This window comes from Misgurnus anguillicaudatus, chromosome 15 (assembly GCF_027580225.2).
Source record: "Misgurnus anguillicaudatus chromosome 15, ASM2758022v2, whole genome shotgun sequence".
NCBI classification, from domain to species: domain Eukaryota; kingdom Metazoa; phylum Chordata; class Actinopteri; order Cypriniformes; family Cobitidae; genus Misgurnus; species Misgurnus anguillicaudatus.
The window spans coordinates 29,264,084-29,282,365 of NC_073351.2; the positions used below are offsets into that span (position 1 = coordinate 29,264,084).

Sequence of the window (18,282 nt, forward strand, 5' to 3'; positions counted from 1 at the left end):
CAAGCCCTGTACGCAACAATAAAACTCTCACATTTGAAATAAAAAAGCTCATAACACAAAAAGACATGATGAGAAAACAGCAGTAAGGCTTCAATGTAAATGTATGATTATTTTGTCAGACAATTATAAATCGAGCTTATATATCAGGATTTCAGCAGAGTTAAAGGAACAGCTGGTTGGATTAAACTCAAGGTGTGACTGCATTGTGTTTACTCACTACTTTATAGTCGACTCGTTTTATGTCTGACAACAGAACAGATAATTAAAAAAACAGGATTATTCTCTCCAACAAATGCATCATTTAAAATTTGTTTATCATATAAATTTATTAACTAACATTGACGAACAATGAATGAGCAATATATATATATATATATATATATATACCTACCCAACCAACACCCCCCCCCCCCCCAAAGCTGTAAACCTAGGGGAAACACTGTTATCTATCACATTCAATGCTTGTCTTAATGGATTTCTCTGGCCACATTCACGCTGCATGCCTGCATGCCATTAATAGAAGTATGTGGATATATAAATTGCCTTTTTAAACCTGGTCACATCATGTGTTTTACATATCAATCCGATCTTCTATTCCTGCGAAAAATGTAAATACGCTATTCATTACTCTGCCTTAAAACAACTTAAGATGAAGCTTATACAACAAAAGGCAGCACTTACTGTATGTTAGGCAATAACACAAGCTGGAGCGCGCAGTTCAGAGCAGCAGGAGAACGAGACGCCGCAATGATTTACAGGTCCATGACGGGGAAAAACGCTCTTTTTATTTATTTATTTCACATTTTACAAAGTTTTATTTCTTTGATAAATATAGTCGAGTTTGTGATTGGACTATTAATTGGTCCTAGAAAGTTTTGTTACCAACTGTCGTCGCTGCATAAAGCAACAAGCGTGTCGTCTTTGTTTGTTTTCCTTTCTCCCCGCTAATGTGGGAGTGACATGCTTACGTTTGGGTGGAGAAAAGGACTAACTTGATGTGTTTTCATCAACCAGATGTATTTACACATGTCCAGTTTCATCGGAAATGCGTCCCAGACCACCTGCTGAAGTGGTTTGAGCAATAGGATATAAAATCCGTCTAGTAAACTTTTGGGGGACATTACACACTGTACAAAAGGATATAAAACAATGCAACTTTGTATATTTTTAGTTTTTATTATTTTGGTGTCATTATGCAGAGTGAAGCAAGTAAAAATCACGCGTATGTGCGTCACAATGCACAATTTATCCGTTTTCATGATAATCGTGTATTGTGGGAACTAATGATCGGCATCAAAATGCATGCACAGAGTTTACTTTACTTCCTGGACAAGTGTATACGTAAATGGGCTTTCACATTCACACAAATTTTCCCGAATGGATGCTTGCAATTGTATTGGGGCGGGGCCATGCTCAGTGGCTATGCCCAGTGCGAAATCGAGTAATGATTTTAGGCCTGTCCAAAAAACCCTGAACTTAGAAAATACAGTACTCCAACTCCATATTACAGTACTACACTGTTCACAGTATTTGTAATTATGTGTTTTAGCAATACAAAAAATTTAAAACATATATAATGTGTTTAGAAACAATTCTCTGAATTTACTTTAGAGAGACTTTAATAGCCTTTAGCCCTACTTATTACCACATTACTTAAGTGATATTCATTGCTAAACTTCTGCGGATTGCTGGAATACCAATTTGTTTGGATAACAGTGACTGACAACCACAAATTGCGTAATACATATCAAAGCAAAGTAAATACTGAGTAAAGTAAAGTAAATCTATACTCAACATTTTTGGGATGCTAACATTCCTGCTGCCAGAGTTTTTGTAACTTAAAAATAAAGCATTATATCCAAAATATCATAGAAGATAACTAAATCTGATGCGTTTTTAAAATTTCTAGCAACAACCAGAGCATTGAAAGGTGTTGTCATGTTCAGCTAGGTGCTAAAACTTCAAATACTGTAGTAAAACTGATAATTCAGTGTTGATTGCAGATGATTGACTTGATAATTCAGTGTTGGTCATACTAAAAGAATCTCATTCATAAATTCCACACACCCATATGCAAAGCATTTGTGACAATGCAGAAAATACTAAGAAAACATCTTCCAAAAGATTATGTTTTAAAGCCCTTCATTAGTCCTCAAGAGGTATCATTTATCCCAATCCTTAATGTTATTCCAAAGCAGCACCAAACAATGTTTACTCTGACAAGTACACAATCCAAGTCTTTCAGACTGAAACTTGTCCAGGAAACTACCACGTGCAATTTTACATGTTATCATCAGCATAGTTAAAAGTTACGTACGTGACTCTGCACAGTTGGCTGCTCTCAGAAACAGACACCACGGCAGTAATCCCATGGACACAGCGTGCTGATCTAATCCAGCGCTCTGTGGGCGGGGTTAACCCGGACTCACAGGGTAAACAAGTCTCCAGACACAAGGACTGTCTGTCGCTGACCCAGACCTGTCAGAGCCACGGATTACCTTTGTTAATCAATCACAGCACTAGCACGCATACCATCCAACAGTTCTTACATGAATAAAGAACAACCATGTCACATGATCAGTAAACGTGCCTCACACAAGTTAGGCGAGCTGACCAAAGTTTGACCATTGACTGGAGAAAGACCCAAGGGGAAATAAAACACAGGAAGGAAGGATTTAAGAGAAAAGGGAAGTACATTCAGATTAATGACGGTGATCTTCAAGTGAATACATTTATATGTAGTTTCAGGTTTCCTCAAAGACAATACAATATTCTTGATAAATGTCCATACATGTTTGGAAACTTGAGTTATGAAAGTTCTTCTCTGACTTTACTTTTGTTATTTGATAACAACTAAAATGCAATGCATTCGCTTCAAGTTGAAGCGATTTCAACCTTTTTTTTTTTGTTTGACATGCTTTTTAAATGTGTGAACATGAATTCATTTTCTGAACCAGGCCTTTCACAATGTCCAATTTTATATCCTTTTTTTTACAGATAAGCAGGTGTTTATAAGAAACTGCAAATCTGGTTTGACAGCTCCCACTGGCTCCCAGTCTTGCAAATTTATGCAGAATTTCAAACATCAGCCAAAGTTTCACACCCTTGCAAATTCATTTATTTCAAACCTTTGGCTAATTTTAGTGTAGTCATTTCAACTTTGCTTGACACACACTATCTGAAAATCCATTACACTTCATAGTGTCCTACACGTGTAACAGGTTTTTCCCTAAAATCAGCACATAAATGTCTGCAAATTCCATCTGGGTCTAAATGGGCTAATACAAAACTACAAGTTGTAAATAAGCCATGGAAAAACAAGTGAAAACATAACTGCAAGAAACATGAGAATATTGCCAACTGTGGATTATAAATTTGGGAAAAAAAGCCTTTTTTTGGCCCAAGCTTTATGTTCTGCAGTGGAAAGCCTTCGCTGCTCCAGTGTGCATGTTACTCTAACATCTGTTGAGATCTGTGATCTCTTGCCACCTAACTTCGCCAAAGTTAAGGACCAACCTCCATGGTTCAAACCTTAACCTCCAACTTTGTAAAGAGGAAAAATGCAAAACAGGCCTGACATCAGCAGTTTGTGCCAGCCGTGCAGAGGAAAAGGGTGGACTCCAGTGTAAATGGAATACAAAACTGCCTTTAATAGGCATGTAATCCAAAACTCTCGGACAGATGCTAAGCACCTCAATAGACGTCCATTAGAGGGAAAATAGACACATACTGAATTACATTATAATCTAACAACATTTTTTGTGGAGTCAGACGGAGGACAACTCCAAACTTAATGAAAACTGATTCCAAAAGGAAGGCTCTCTACACCCAACCAAAAAGCACTGCTGTAAACAAAAAGGTTGACACAAGGTTTTCAAAGAGGAAATTGGTTGCCATCACATGGAAAACCTAATCTCACGGAAATTTGTGCTATAGTCACAAAATATGTGATTAATGTGCTATTGATACGATTTTCTGCTGTTTTTCGTGCCACTGGATCACAAATGTCTTTTTTGTGGCACACAGTCCGAATTTCTATAAACAATTTCTCGTGTCTGTGGCACGACTTTCTTTCTTTGTGTCATTTTAAATTTTGTTTTCTCATTGTTTTTTCCAATTTTTTTTACCTATCACTTTCTGCGACATCCTAACCCAAACCCCAACTCTAACCCCAATTCCAGGCGAGAATAGTTTTAAAAGCAGATGAAAAACATATAGAAACCAATGCATAAATTACATCCTAACACAAAACCCGAATCTAACCCTAACCAAGCGACAATGATTTAAAAACAATGAGAAAAAAATAAAAACAGTCGTGCCACAGACACGAAAAACTGTTTATAGAAATTCATGCTGAGAACCCCGAAAAAGACATAAAAAACAGCGGAAAATCGTGTCAATAACATGAATAAATTAATCAAAAAATTAGTGACTACGAAAACATACTTTAGAATCCAATACTTCAGCCGTCCCGTTCATCCCCAGACTGCTTACTTAAACAAAACAACCCTCCTGAACTTCCTCAACATCAGACAGATAAATACACAACCACATGGTCTGTGTTTATCAATTAAGTGACAAGAGACTCCTAACACCAAAACGTAATACTAATTTACAGAAAAGTCTATTAAACCCGCAAAGCTAGATTCCACTAGCTTCTACATAATCATCTGAAGGATGCCAATATTAGGAATTACTACATTTATTTAATATTACTGTGTTGGCACACAAAAAAAACTTACATCATGTGAATTTCTGGGTAAAATACCTAACACGGGTATACCTGACACAGCAAACCTTTCATTCTGCAAATGAAAATTAACCTACCATGGAAGTTCCACTGCAGAAAAAAAAAGATAGTGGCAAAGAAAGTATTACTTATAGCCCAAAATAACAGAACTATTAGTATTACTAGTTCCAAAGGGAAATAACTTGTGCACTCCTCCAAATAAACAACATGTGTGTGGAGTCGGTTGCTTAGGAGATGCAGACAAGGAGGTGCAGAGAGGAAGGAAGAGTCTTTTGCCAGGCACTTTGAAGTGAGGTGTGGGCAGAGAGCGTGGCGGCACCCTGGCACAGTAACATCTTATCTAAGTCAGGCATGCTGGGGAACAAACCGGGCAATCGGTCGTGACACTGTTAGGGATAGCTTTTCCACCTCTCCTTTGTTTTTGAGATAAGGGCATAACAGGGGCTGTGGGGTCTAGGGCTGCTGCACAATACTATGGTACATGTAATAACTTGCGATATAATATTAGGGCTGTGCCGATACATCACGTTCCCCATTAAAAAGACCTGCCTGAAATCGATTCTGAATCACAAGGCTCCTATTCTGTGTTTCAAGCACAGCTTGTGCGTGTACTACTGCTCCGTGATCAGTAGGAAGTCCTTATCAATCTAAAATCACTATGAGTTTGAGTCGTTTATAATGTGCATTTAAAAAGCAACACTCGTCAAACACATTCATTCAAAATATTTTTATTATCATGAAAATACCTGAAACAATCTGAAAAACAGCGATATAAATATTCCTTTAGACATTTCCTTGAATAGTGTTTGTAATGATACTTCTTCTGTGGCACAAAGGAAATTTCTGCATGAGAGCGCCCCCTGGCTTTTGGAGGTGGCGGCATTTCACCGTAATTCATTCATTGAGAAAACGCGCATTTGCACGATTAATCTGCACATCCCTATATAATATACATTATTATGCACTACGGTAATACTTGCAATCCATTTAAATCTATGAAATTACAATATTTTAAAACTGCAACTTATATAACATACACTTTACATATTTCTGGGAAAAGAAATTATTCCTCGCTCGGTCTTGGCAGTCTCTCTACTATCTGCATCGACCTAAAACTTTACTATACACAACTTTGTAAAGTATTAACCTCAAGTAACCATCACAAACGATATGCAATACGCAATACACACATTTGCTGTTTGCTGTATTTCGATATACATTCCTGCCCTAGTGGGGACTCCAAAAACAGTCCACCTTAAAGCAACAATTTACCTTAAAATTAAACATCTGTCATCAGTTAGCCTACTCATTCATGTCTGCAAAACACAAAAACATATTAGGAGACTTGAGACTGATAGCTTAGGTGGCAAACAAGCATAATTTAATCCTATATTACCAAATAATAACTATGAATGAGGACCCAAAGCATAAAGAACCATTTTTCATATTTTAATGGATGTGGTCTGTTTTTATCCATTTCATTTTTGACTAGGCCTTAGTTATATTAGGACATTTTTACAAACAACCTTACAAAAAAACAATATTGGTGTGCAACTTAAGGCAAAACATTGGCACTTAATATGTTAAGTCAGTGCAAGATGTTTTTTAAATGAAGACACCTCAAACATGCATTTAATCTGGGACTAAGGATAAGACCTGTCGGGGAAACCGCCCCAAAGGGTTTTAAGAAATGATCAAATAACAATCAACAAAGACAGCTGACACAAGCATGACAACATTTTCAATAGTAAACGAGATTAGACACACTTTGCCTGACCTTGAATGCATCAAGGTGAAAATGACATCATCCAAGACACACTAACTGAAACAGAATGAAGGTTAAGCTGTGGTATACACTAGTATCACCTAACACAGAAATAATACACACACAGAACTTTAGGAGTTTCTAAGGGCAAAAATCCTTGATCCCTTTTATTCCTGTCTCACTCATTTTTGGCTTAGAGGTCATTCAAACACAAATATCCTTTAAACATAAATTTAACATTTTAGTAGGAACTATTTTTGACATTTCACTCCCTACTAAGCTTCAAGGTTTTACGCACCACAAGAATTTGGTTAAAAGATCCATCAGAACAAACCAAGCTGCCAAGGTTACAGCAGTAGCTATGAAAACAATCATGTAAAAACCTAAACAGTCAGAAGAAATTAGCTGCTCTGTCATGTTACGTGGCTCGTAAGATTACAGCCATCTTCATAAGTTAACAGACATGTTAAATTGAGAATTTCAGAGGGTTCTTGCATGCACAGTACTTATAGTTTAAAACAAAATACAGCAATGAAGCTGCAATGGATCTTCCTACTATTCTGGCGCTTTTCCATTGGAGTTTAGTCCCTGTTCAAAATGGGTGGGATTATAGGCTTAACGTTACAGCTGTGCTGCCTCTACTGCTGTAACATCATCGTAAAAATGCGATACAAACAACACTAAACACAAAAATAACAAAGCATATCGATGCAATAGTGTTCTTGATTCTTGATGTGGATGTTTTTCATCGCCAAAAGGGAGTTTGGAAATTTTCCAAAAATCACAGATGACGACATCACTTAATTTGCTCGACAGCATACGAGGGTAGTCAAATCTTTAGTGCTGCCTCACGATAAGTCGCGACTAATTGTTTGCAGAACAAAATCTGTGTTTACATAATATATGTGTTTGTGTACTGTGTATAACAATTATGTATAAATACACATACACACATGCATGTATATAATTAAGAAACATTTGCATGTGTATATACATGTTTATATTTATATATAATCTATATTATATATAAATATAAATATTTATTATATAAATATATTTTTTTCTTAAAATTATACATTTATGTGTGTGTATTTATATAAACATAACTATTATACACAGTACACACACATTTATTATGTAAACAAAAACTTTTATTCTGCAAACGATTAGTCGCGACTAATCGTGAGGCAGCACTACAAATCTTGAATTTCAGAATGATGCTGGTTGTGATTCTCTTTGACCAATCAGTGATCTGCAGCATTACACGGCACGTTTTAGTATAAGTATGGCTTGCTTGGAACCTCAACCCGAGGTGGTACTAAATAAAGTATTAAGTGCTAGGTACTGTACACAGTGAAAAAACACTCCAAAATGAGCTGTACTGAGCCATACTATTCAACAGAAAAACAATTAGAAAGTCTAAGGGCCCCTGGCCAATCTGAATCAAACCACTTTCATCCACTCTATACAGCCACATGCACATACAATTTACAATACATTAGGCATGCCATGTTATCTCATAACATGTCTTCCTAAAAAAGTAATACTCTTGTATCCATAGAAGTGTCTTACAAATTATATAATTGGGAAAACTTACATGTACAACTTACAATAATTCTGCAACTTTAAACTGCATGACCATGGGACATTAAAGAGCACCTATTGTCTGATTCACATTTTAACATTTTCTTTGGTGTGTAAGTGTGTATTAGTTCATGTTAACGATATGCAAAAGGAACATACCACAAAGTAAACAATGACGCGGATTATCGTCTCAACATGAATCTCTTTTCATGGACTACAACAAACACACGGATTGTAGGCAACAGTTTACTTCCTGGGATTCGTTATGTAAACAAGACCGACATTATCATAATTCCTCCCACTTCGGACTCGCAGCATGGAAGTTAATTCCTGTTGGCATTCCATTGTGACCGAATCTTTCAAAAAATGGTAAGAAGCGTCACATTTCCGGCTGATGTCAGAGGTATTCAGGCCAATCACAACATACAGATAGCTGGCCAATCAGGGCCACAAATCTTTTCAAATCCATGCGTTTCAGGAAGAGAGTGAAATCTACAAAAAATTTACGGTGTGTGAAAAATAATGTGTTTTTTAACCATAAACTACGCAAACACATTGTATTATACACAAAAATAAAGTTTTTAAGCAATGAAATATGTGCTCTTTAAAGAAAAATGTCTAATTAAAAAACATACTTTTAAAAGATAATAACACATTGTTGCTGTACAACAATTAAACTTAATGTTGAGCTCTTAAAAACATTAGCAAACTAAAATAAATTCCTACATATAAACTGGCGTATTCTACAACTGCATAGTACGCCAAAACACTTTAAATCTCACTTTTGTGACCTTTCCACTGCACCTTCTGGCAACACCAGGACACAATTTGAATCTCAAAGTTGTTGGCAATAAATTCCTGGAGTGCCGCTAAATAAACAATATAACAGTAAGTTGCAGAGTCAGACATCTCCTTTTAAGGCCAACCTTGTGCCCAAGGTATGCATGATCAATCACTGACTTTAAGTTAGTATTTCCTGGTATTGGATACATCATGCTGTACCTTCAAAAAGTCAAACTATATAGTTTTCTCACAGTTGAATGTTACTCTCATTTATCTGATAACTATTGAGTGGATCTACAGTACACCATAGTAAGTTAAAGGTTACCAAAATAGGCAAGCTCACTTTCATACTGACGCCTGATGTTAAGAAAGTCAAACATCTAATCTGGGTCTGACATACATGCCAAAATAATCAGCTGGGTTTGAGCTGAGTCAGCAAGTCTCTCTGTTTTTCATTGGCCTGACCATGAGATACATAGACAGTATGTGCTACTAAAGGATTCGTAAACAGGACAGAATCTGTTGTAACTTTATGAGCCATTCAACTTTTTAATACAACAACTTACATTGATGCATTTATCAGGTCCAAGCTATACATTTTTATCAGTGTGTGCGTTTCCTGGGATTGAACCCATGAGTTATGCAATGCTAACACAATGCTCTGCAGTGTTTACCATGCATCCATCTTTAAGCATAGTTTCATAACTAACGTTATATGATAAATAGGATATCAATCTATCTTCCAAAGCACCAACCAGTTGCTATTTTAACGTAAACAGACTTAAGTGTCAGTCAAGTCAATTACCACCATTAGCTCCATACAGAACCAGACTCTTTATTGGGTTAAAGAAATATATGACTGCCATGCAGAGATCAGATAAAAGGGTTTTGGCAAAGTCATTGTTTACAGTATTTTCATACACATGATCGGACATGGACAAACATCACATCATTGCACGATATCAGTAACGTGATGACGCAATAATAACCTTCATAAAGGGTAATCATGTCAAGTCCAATACTAACGTGCATAATACACAATAAAATAATATATTTCGCATATACTATGCACATGTTAAACCACAGTGCGCGTTTTATCTATCCTGCTAACACGTCATACGTTTTCCTATTCACAAGCACCTGCAACATTAGGTTCTACTGTTTGTAAACATATGTGTGCTTGTAAAATAATATGACGGTACTGTATGGTGGTATTGTAAAATAATACGACTGGTGTGTACTGTAACGTACTGTGACATACTGATCTACATCATTCATGTTTGTTTATCACCTCAGTAAAAGTTATAATAAATTGTTACCCATTATATTTGATAATAAACGACTGTAACCGGCGTACAGGTTGGTAATGATAACGTTACTGCTTACATTTTCTTTTAAAAATTACGCAAATATGACGGCTACATATTTTTAGTAGGAGAATAACTGACGTTTAATCATCCCAACGGAGTCTAATGCTGGTCCGTGTGCCAAAAGATTTACCGATTTATCTCGGTAGAAGCTCGTGATAGATAACTCGTGCCCTACCCACTGAGTAACACAACATCAAGATCCCTTCGATCTTTTACTGATATCAACAAACAACCAGTTTCTTATAACAATCATACTCTGCCCTTACCTTATTTCGTGGATCCTTTAATAAACACGGACACGGCTATTCCCACACACAAAGACGGACTTCACAGCGACGACATTATTTATTACTCCATGTACGTGACGTCGTTTTCAAAATCCCAAACAGCGCGAAAGATTTTAACCGAAATGCACGTACACTAGATCAGTCCAGTCCACACGCATCCATGCTCGTCCCCGCTCATACTGCAGCAGAAGAAAGGCGCTAATGGGACAGACAGTCTCACACACCGACACGAGAGAAGAGGGGGGAGAAACAAATCCAAAGTAAAATATATCCTTAACGAGTAAACAGTCGCGTATTGAATTACTGTACTCCGCAAGACATTAAAGTAAAACTTTATGAGAATTTAGTTGCGGCTGTCCTTTCTTTAAAAAGTGTGGGGATTAACAATGCACGCTTTCTCACACGATCCCCCCGCTGTTGGTCTACATAAGGCGGAACCTTTCCTCGGTTTAATCTGATTGGCGCTCTCAAAATTACGTCACCGGCGAAGGTCTTCCATACGTTTAAAAATGAAGGATCTCTCCTGTAAATGTGTATTCGACGTGTAATGTGTCCTTATGAATGTTTAAGTTAAATATATTTTAAATATTTAATATAATAAATATTCAATGTAGTCTATCAGTAATATGATCGTAAGAAAGCTGCATTAATAATAATTGTAAGATTAATTTAAGAAAATGTACAATATTAAGTTTTTAAAAGTGTACATGGTATATTACGTCGCACCATGAAATGTCAACAATATACATTTTCCTGTTGCTCGGTTGGTTGTTTATTAATGTTTGTTTGTTGTAATCGGTTCTGCATTAGTGCAGTACAGTTGTTTTTACAAGGCTCAGTGCTGCCACATTTAGGAGTTAATGTGTCCGGTAAATGCTCTGTCTGGACAGGGAGCAGCCGATGTCCACTATAGCAATTTAAACGTCTGTGGTTAGGCTGCACTGAACCACTAGAAAGTCTGTGAATCTCCCCAGTCTTGTGGAGACTGGAGAATGGAGATATAAATGAAAGCCGGTTGAGAACATGCAGTGTCCCATTTCTCTAAACATGATTACAGTGTGAGAAAATGAAGGCTTACACCCTTGCAGTTAGGCTTTCCAAACAAAATACGAGCCTAGAAAAAGCATGGACATCTTATAAAGGTTTTATTTGTTTAGCTGACAGATTTAAAGCACATTGGTTATGATGTGTTGACAGCCTTCAAGGAAGGATCTCAGACTTTAAAAATTAAATATAGAGCAATATTGCAGCAAGATGCCATATGATTTAAGAAAATATAGAGGCTGTAGAAATATTACTGATGTTAGAATTTTTTGTCTTCAAATGCAGCTTATGCATACAAATTAAAACAATTTAACTAGCTTAACCATGTTGTATAAACAAACAATTTCACATTAAACTGTTTTGCTTATTTGTGACAGTGTCTGTGGAATCCAGGTTAAAGTTTCATAATCTAAGTATGAGATTTGGAGAATCAAAGTTTGATTTTACATTGATTTCAATCGTTGTGACGACCTTACTCAGTATTAAAGATATCAAGGTTATATTTTCACAGAATGTTCTTAACATTATGTTGAACTTTTTATATAGAAAACAGTAAATAAAAAATACTTTAGCTGGGTTTTTACAGGCAGGGTTACATTTATTTAAAGGGGACATATCATAAAAATCTGACTTTTTCCATGTTTAAGTGCTATAATTGGGTCCCCTGCTTCTATCAACCTAGAAAACATGAACAAAAAACAACCCAGTAGCTTTTGTCTCTCCTTGTGATGTCAGAAGGGGATAATAGCTACCGCCCCTTCGTCTGCACTATCCAACCACGGCATGCCATTTAGTGCAGAGAACAGCTCATTTGCATTTAAAAGGACACACCCAAAACGGCACATTTTTGCTCATATCTACAAAGTGGCAATTTTAACATGTTATAATAAATTAGCTATATGGTATTTTGAGCTAGAACTTCACATATGTATCTGGAAAAAATAAATATTTATTTGACATCTTTAAAAAAAAGTCTTGTGAAATGTCCCCTTTAGATGCCAGATGTTTCTAGCCTGCCTAAAACTTTGAATATACGTACATTTTGAAGTATTAAAATCATTTAATTATTGCAAACCATTGCGATATGCATATTGCGGTACGCACGTTAGCGATATTCCCTGTTTGCATTTTTGTAATATATGTTACATTTGTTGTTTGTCATCATTATAAGTATTGTTTGTTAAGTTTAAGTCTGTGTGCGGATAAAACTTTAGTATTGAACTATTTGCTTATCAAAGTAAGTTTACTTCATGATGAGTGACATATAAAAAACATATTTCAGAATACAATGGTAACAAACTAAATATCTTGCACTGATAAAAAAACGTACATTTTCAAAAATAACTTTATTATTAAAAATATAGAAGGTCAGAACTATATTTGTCTTCAAACGTGTTCTCTGAACAAGATAATGGCTTAATAAAGTCGTGCCACTAAGGACCAAAAAGAAGCCAATACAACAAGAAAAAAGCATAAATCTAAATCAAGTTACATTCAACTATTTTAAAAACACCATTAAATATATATTAGTTTATATTATTATTGTGAGAGATAACCCATCAATATTTAAAAGGGACATTTCACAAGACTGTCAAATAAATCTTTGGTGTCCCTAGAGTACATATGTTACGTTTTAGCTCAAAATACCATATAGAAAATATATTTTAGCGTGTTAAAATTGCCACTTTGTAGATGTGAGCCGATGTGCCGTTTTTGGGTGTGTCCTTTTAAATGCAAATGGGCTGATCTTTTCACTTAATGGCAGTGCCGTGGTTGGATAGTGGAGATTAAGGGGCGGTATTATCCCCTTCTGACATCACAAAGGGAGCCAAATATCAATGACCTATTTTTTCACATGCTTGCAGAGAAGAGTTTACCAAAACTAAGTTACTGGGTTGATCTTTTTCATGTTTTCTAGGTTGATAGAAGCTCTGGGGACCCAATTATAGCACTTAAACATGGAAAAAGATATGTCTTTAAAACAGGACCTGGGAAATATGTTTCCTACTGAACATTATGAAGTAACAGGCCTGGTAATAATTTCACTTGAATATAACTCAAAGGAACAAACACAAGATAGCAGATAAAAATATTCACTTATCTATTGATGGATGCTGGAGGTGTTTGGGGTATGTGGGGACAGAATGCCTTTAAAAGGAAAGCACTGTTCCTTTGTTTGAGTGTTGACTTCTTATAATACTATCAGCTCCCCATTACCACTCACTGAACACCCACTTGCAACATACTGGCATACTTACAGCACAATAGTTGCATGGCTACTTAACCTTGCAGGTTACATTAAAATTCATCTTATCCAGCTTAATTTGGATAGATCTCTATACGAACATTATAATAAGTCACTGTAGTATTCACTATTTTAACAATCATTTATATGCTAGACACAAGTCTAGTGTTTTAATATACAAATCCAGTATTCCCACAGCATACAAATGTGGCTTGCATTGCACTTTACAAACTGTACATGGTGTGCTAATTTACCAGCCCCACACCTTCAGATTCTACTTCAGATTTAGTTTCCAGTTTCTTCCCACTCGCAGTAATAGATACCATCCCACTTATATCATCACTGTATATCATCACTGTAAATCAAATATAAAAAAAAATGATCTGTTTCTCCTTTTCAGATTGTGTTACAGAATATTAAGTGTCCTACATTCGGGCTAGATAGCAGATACCACACAGCTTAACCAGTACTCTTGTCCAGAAAAATAAAAAATAGCATTCTTTTGTCGTGAAGTCATTCAGAAAGACATCAGCAAATGCTCTAGGATGCCGTGCATATAGCCATATGTTTCTTCTCTAAAATGCAAACACGTACAGTTGGGTGCAGGACTGTGCAAAACTCTGCTACATGCAGGGGTTGTTTTACCAATGCTAAAATGTTAAAGGAGTTAGTCGGGTTGCAAAAGAGGATGATGGTTATTAAGATGTTCTGGGTTTTTGTTTACTGACCCAAAAGAGTCATAAGTCAAAATAGCCCATTTCTATATTTTGCTCACTACACTATTCCTGCCATATTTACACTTAAAATAAATGCTAGGTTATTTTTAACCCAGTGTTGGGTCAAAAAGCGACAAACCCAGCTGTTGGGTTTAATTTATCCAGAAAATGTTTATATTTGACCCAACTTATAGGTTAAAACATCCCAGCGTATTTCAATTACATCCCAGTGGATTGGTTTTGTCCCTTCTTTATCCAAGAATACCCAAGCATTTTTTTTAGTTATGTGCCAAAATTTATACTGTACATAAATCCCTTTGTTCTCATTTGTTTAAATTCTATCAGTATGTTAGTAATAGTGGTGTTTACCTTAGCAAGTGAATACAAATTAGCTCATTATCACAAAATACCTAAAAAAAATAATTTGATGGATTTTAATATCTAAATTAAGCACTGAGCACATTAATGGCTAGACGTCTCAGAGGGACTAGACACATTAGTCATGTGATGACACAATGATGGTCTACATCTGTTTGGTATTACTGCACAATGAAAATAATTGATTGAACATAATCTAAACAAGGCAGAAATGACTTAATCTACAGCTCAGGGTTATCGGGATAAAGAAACGCATGTGTTTCTGGGCAGACCGAGAACAATGAAACACAACTACACAAAGGCTGGACAGTACTGGATAAAAGATGGACCAAGACAATTCTATAGCGGAAAAATAAATATATAAAAAATAGTCTATTTGGTTACCATGTCCTATTAATGGAATTTACAATAGTAAACACCATATAACATCAGTGACTTTGGGGTGGTTTCCAGGACAGGATTTATTCTAGTCCCATACTAAAATGCATGAGCTGCTTAAATTTAAAAACCATTGTCTTTGTCTCAAGATATTAGTTTTGTTTTTTTTGTAAAATATGTTTGCTTAATATAAGGCCTTGTCCTGGATTAACCTAAACCCTGTCCGGGAAACTGCCCTATAAAGTAACAAAAACTAAGAAACAGCCTGACATTTCATACCAATCAATGCTGAGGTCTAAAAAAACAGTGTGTTAAAATATGACATACTTTTTTTGTGATTCTAAAATATTAATATATTCAAATTCATGACTCTCTATAAAAATATAAAATCAGAGATCTTACATGCTTTGACTTTGCAGTTGTATTCCAGTCTTAGCAAGAGTATAAGCACAGACATAAAGTCTTAAGCCTAGTTTACACGGGGCGTCAGCGTTAACGCTTAACGGAAGGCTTGTCTGAAGCGTGGCCAACAGCCAATCACAGTGGCCGCTACACATGCTCCGTTCTTCCATAAACGTAATTGGCTGGCTCTGCCTAGGTTATTTGCATAAGGCGATCTGATTGGCTGACGCACGCGTTGCCGCTTGAAAAGTTGAGAAATTGTTCAACTTCTGCCGCGAGCAACGGCACTGACGTGGCGCCGACGGATCCACAATTCAGTTCGGCAACGCATGACGTCACCCATTAAAAGTGAATGGGAAGCGTTAACGCTGACGCCCCGTGTGAATGCGCCGTTAGAAAGTCCTTGATATCACACCATGGCCCGGCTTTCAATACTGTAGTGTATATATCTTTACGTTTCCTCTTTATTCTATGGCAACATAATTGATTTCTATTCATTTCTTGTAAGTTGCATTGTTGATAGAATTGTGCATTGGCTTTCTTTAATTTTCACAAGATGATGTGCATTTTATCTCACTTATCTAAATACCAATTGTTTCTCTCGCTCTAGTGTATGTGCCGTATTTGTAGAAATTTATGTCATCTGTGAAAGGCGTAGGACCAAAAAAATGTTCGACCAATCATAGATCTCTTTCCGAACGGAAGTTGCCTTTTTTGTCCCTCATCCGTAAGCGTAATTTGAATGCCACCGTGCAGCCTGTTCACCTAGACACCATACGTCAATGGCGCGTTTGTGCGCTCACCTCCTGTCTGCAAACAGAGGGAGAATGGCAAACTTTCATGCTGAATTGACAACCTGCACAGGAGCCACAAAACGAAAGACATCTTTTAAAACAACAACAGCAGAAGCTACTTGGATCAGCAAAGAGTAAAAACCCAAATGAACATCTGTAACTTTATTGCTTTACCACGAGATCCAGACAGCTGCAAGAGTCAAAGCGTCAGAAAGGGTCGTTGCACTGTTTATTTTGGTAAGTTAGGTACGCGATATGTTTGTATTGAGATGGATTTAGATATTCTACTTTGATGAAACATTGTGTTGCTTATGAAACTTGTGTTCGTTTGTGGATTAGCATAATGATATAGTTACTACGTCTACACAACCGAAAGTGTGCTTTAACTAATTCTGATGTAAAACAGTTGTTTATGTTGGTAATGTTATTCACTTTGTACTGCAAAGTTTTCTTACTGGTGAATGAGACATGAGTTGTGAACGTCTGATCTGTGCATGTTTATGTGTTTTGAAAGAGGCGTGACTTTGGATGGCGATTTGAATGGAGGGTGGGATCGTAATTTCATTGCTAGTTGGCTACCGTTAGCATTTTTCAAAATTGCCCTTAATATTCATTTAAACAATATTTATAAGATGTTTCACATTGTATACATTTCTGCTATACATGCATTAAATGTTCACATCTCCTCAACATTCATATGATTGTTTCTTCCCCCACCAGCGCAAGTACGTGTATGAATGTTCTCCAGGAGAACAGACTGACCCAGAATTGTGTTTTTTGTCATTGGCACAGTAGGTTTGCTAATTATACAAAGCACACGAGGCCCGAAAGCAGCCAGAACCATCAGCATAACAGAGGACACGGTGCTGGAACAAAGCCATTAGAAGAAGCTTGTAAGAGCCCAGAAGCACATAATCCACTGAGACTTCATCTCAGGTTATGAAAAACACAGTCTTGGGGATCCACCCATATTACTCCATGCGTATGTCCCAAACCGTTTTTGTATTTGCAGTCCATCTACTAAATTCCATTCTCAAACAATGCTGCATGCAGCATCTCATATTCAATACGTAATGATGTCATCCATCACAACAAAGCAGCCAGTAAGGATGTCTCTTGTTCTACAGCATGCATAAAAATAAGAGCTTAACAGTATGGAGTCAAAGCAAAGAAAGCAAGCACTTACTGTGATCTCTGACAGCTCCCGGGAAAAGTATGTTTATTTTGTGCTTTCCTTTTTGCTATTCCTCTCTCTCTCTCTCTTCCTCCTTTCTCACAACAACGAGATACAGGCTGGACCAGTGTTGGTTGCCATGGTTACTGGAAGGGAAATGTCTCACGTGATCAGGAGGAAAAGCAAAGCAGACCGTGGCCCCTCCTCCTCGGCTGTCCTATCGTTTACAAAGAAAATCTTTCCTGCGAAGACACAATAGGCGACTTAAAGAGGTGGGTGTGGCAACACCAGGACAAGCAAGGGTTAAGATTTGACTGACTCTGCTAAGGCGCGCATGACGCTTACAAAATATGAAGGCTAGAGGCTGCCAGGATACAGAAACAACACATCAGCAAGACAAGCCAAGCATTCCAACACCCTCCCATATACAGCAGCTTGACCCGCTGGCCACCGGCAGGCACTCCTACCGTTTGGGGGTATTTTAATCTCTACAGACACCTGACACATGTGCCACCATTATTTACTGGGCTGAATGTGAGGTTTGTGAGATGTTATATGATGCGTGCAAGCTCAATTATGAAAAACAGCCCACGCTAACCAGCTACATTAAGT

At 36.8% G+C, this 18,282-nt stretch overlaps 1 protein-coding gene across 30 annotated transcripts in view; it reads right to left on the reverse strand.

Annotated features, from left to right (window-relative positions):
* The window catches only part of mical3a (microtubule associated monooxygenase, calponin and LIM domain containing 3a), a 100,067-nt gene extending 82,228 nt beyond the window's left edge, over positions 1–17,839 (reverse strand). For 17 of the 30 annotated variants that reach the window (XM_073853721.1, XM_073853729.1, XM_073853736.1 and 14 more), the window contains exon 1: positions 10,519–10,964. The gene's annotated coding sequence lies outside the window, so the exon portion shown is untranslated. Of the gene's footprint in view, positions 1–2,317; positions 2,457–10,518; positions 10,966–17,682 lie in introns of those variants that run through there. The other 13 variants (XM_073853746.1, XM_073853745.1, XM_073853742.1 and 10 more) reach the window with 5 other exon arrangements.
* Between the last annotated feature and the right edge of the window lie 443 nt (positions 17,840–18,282).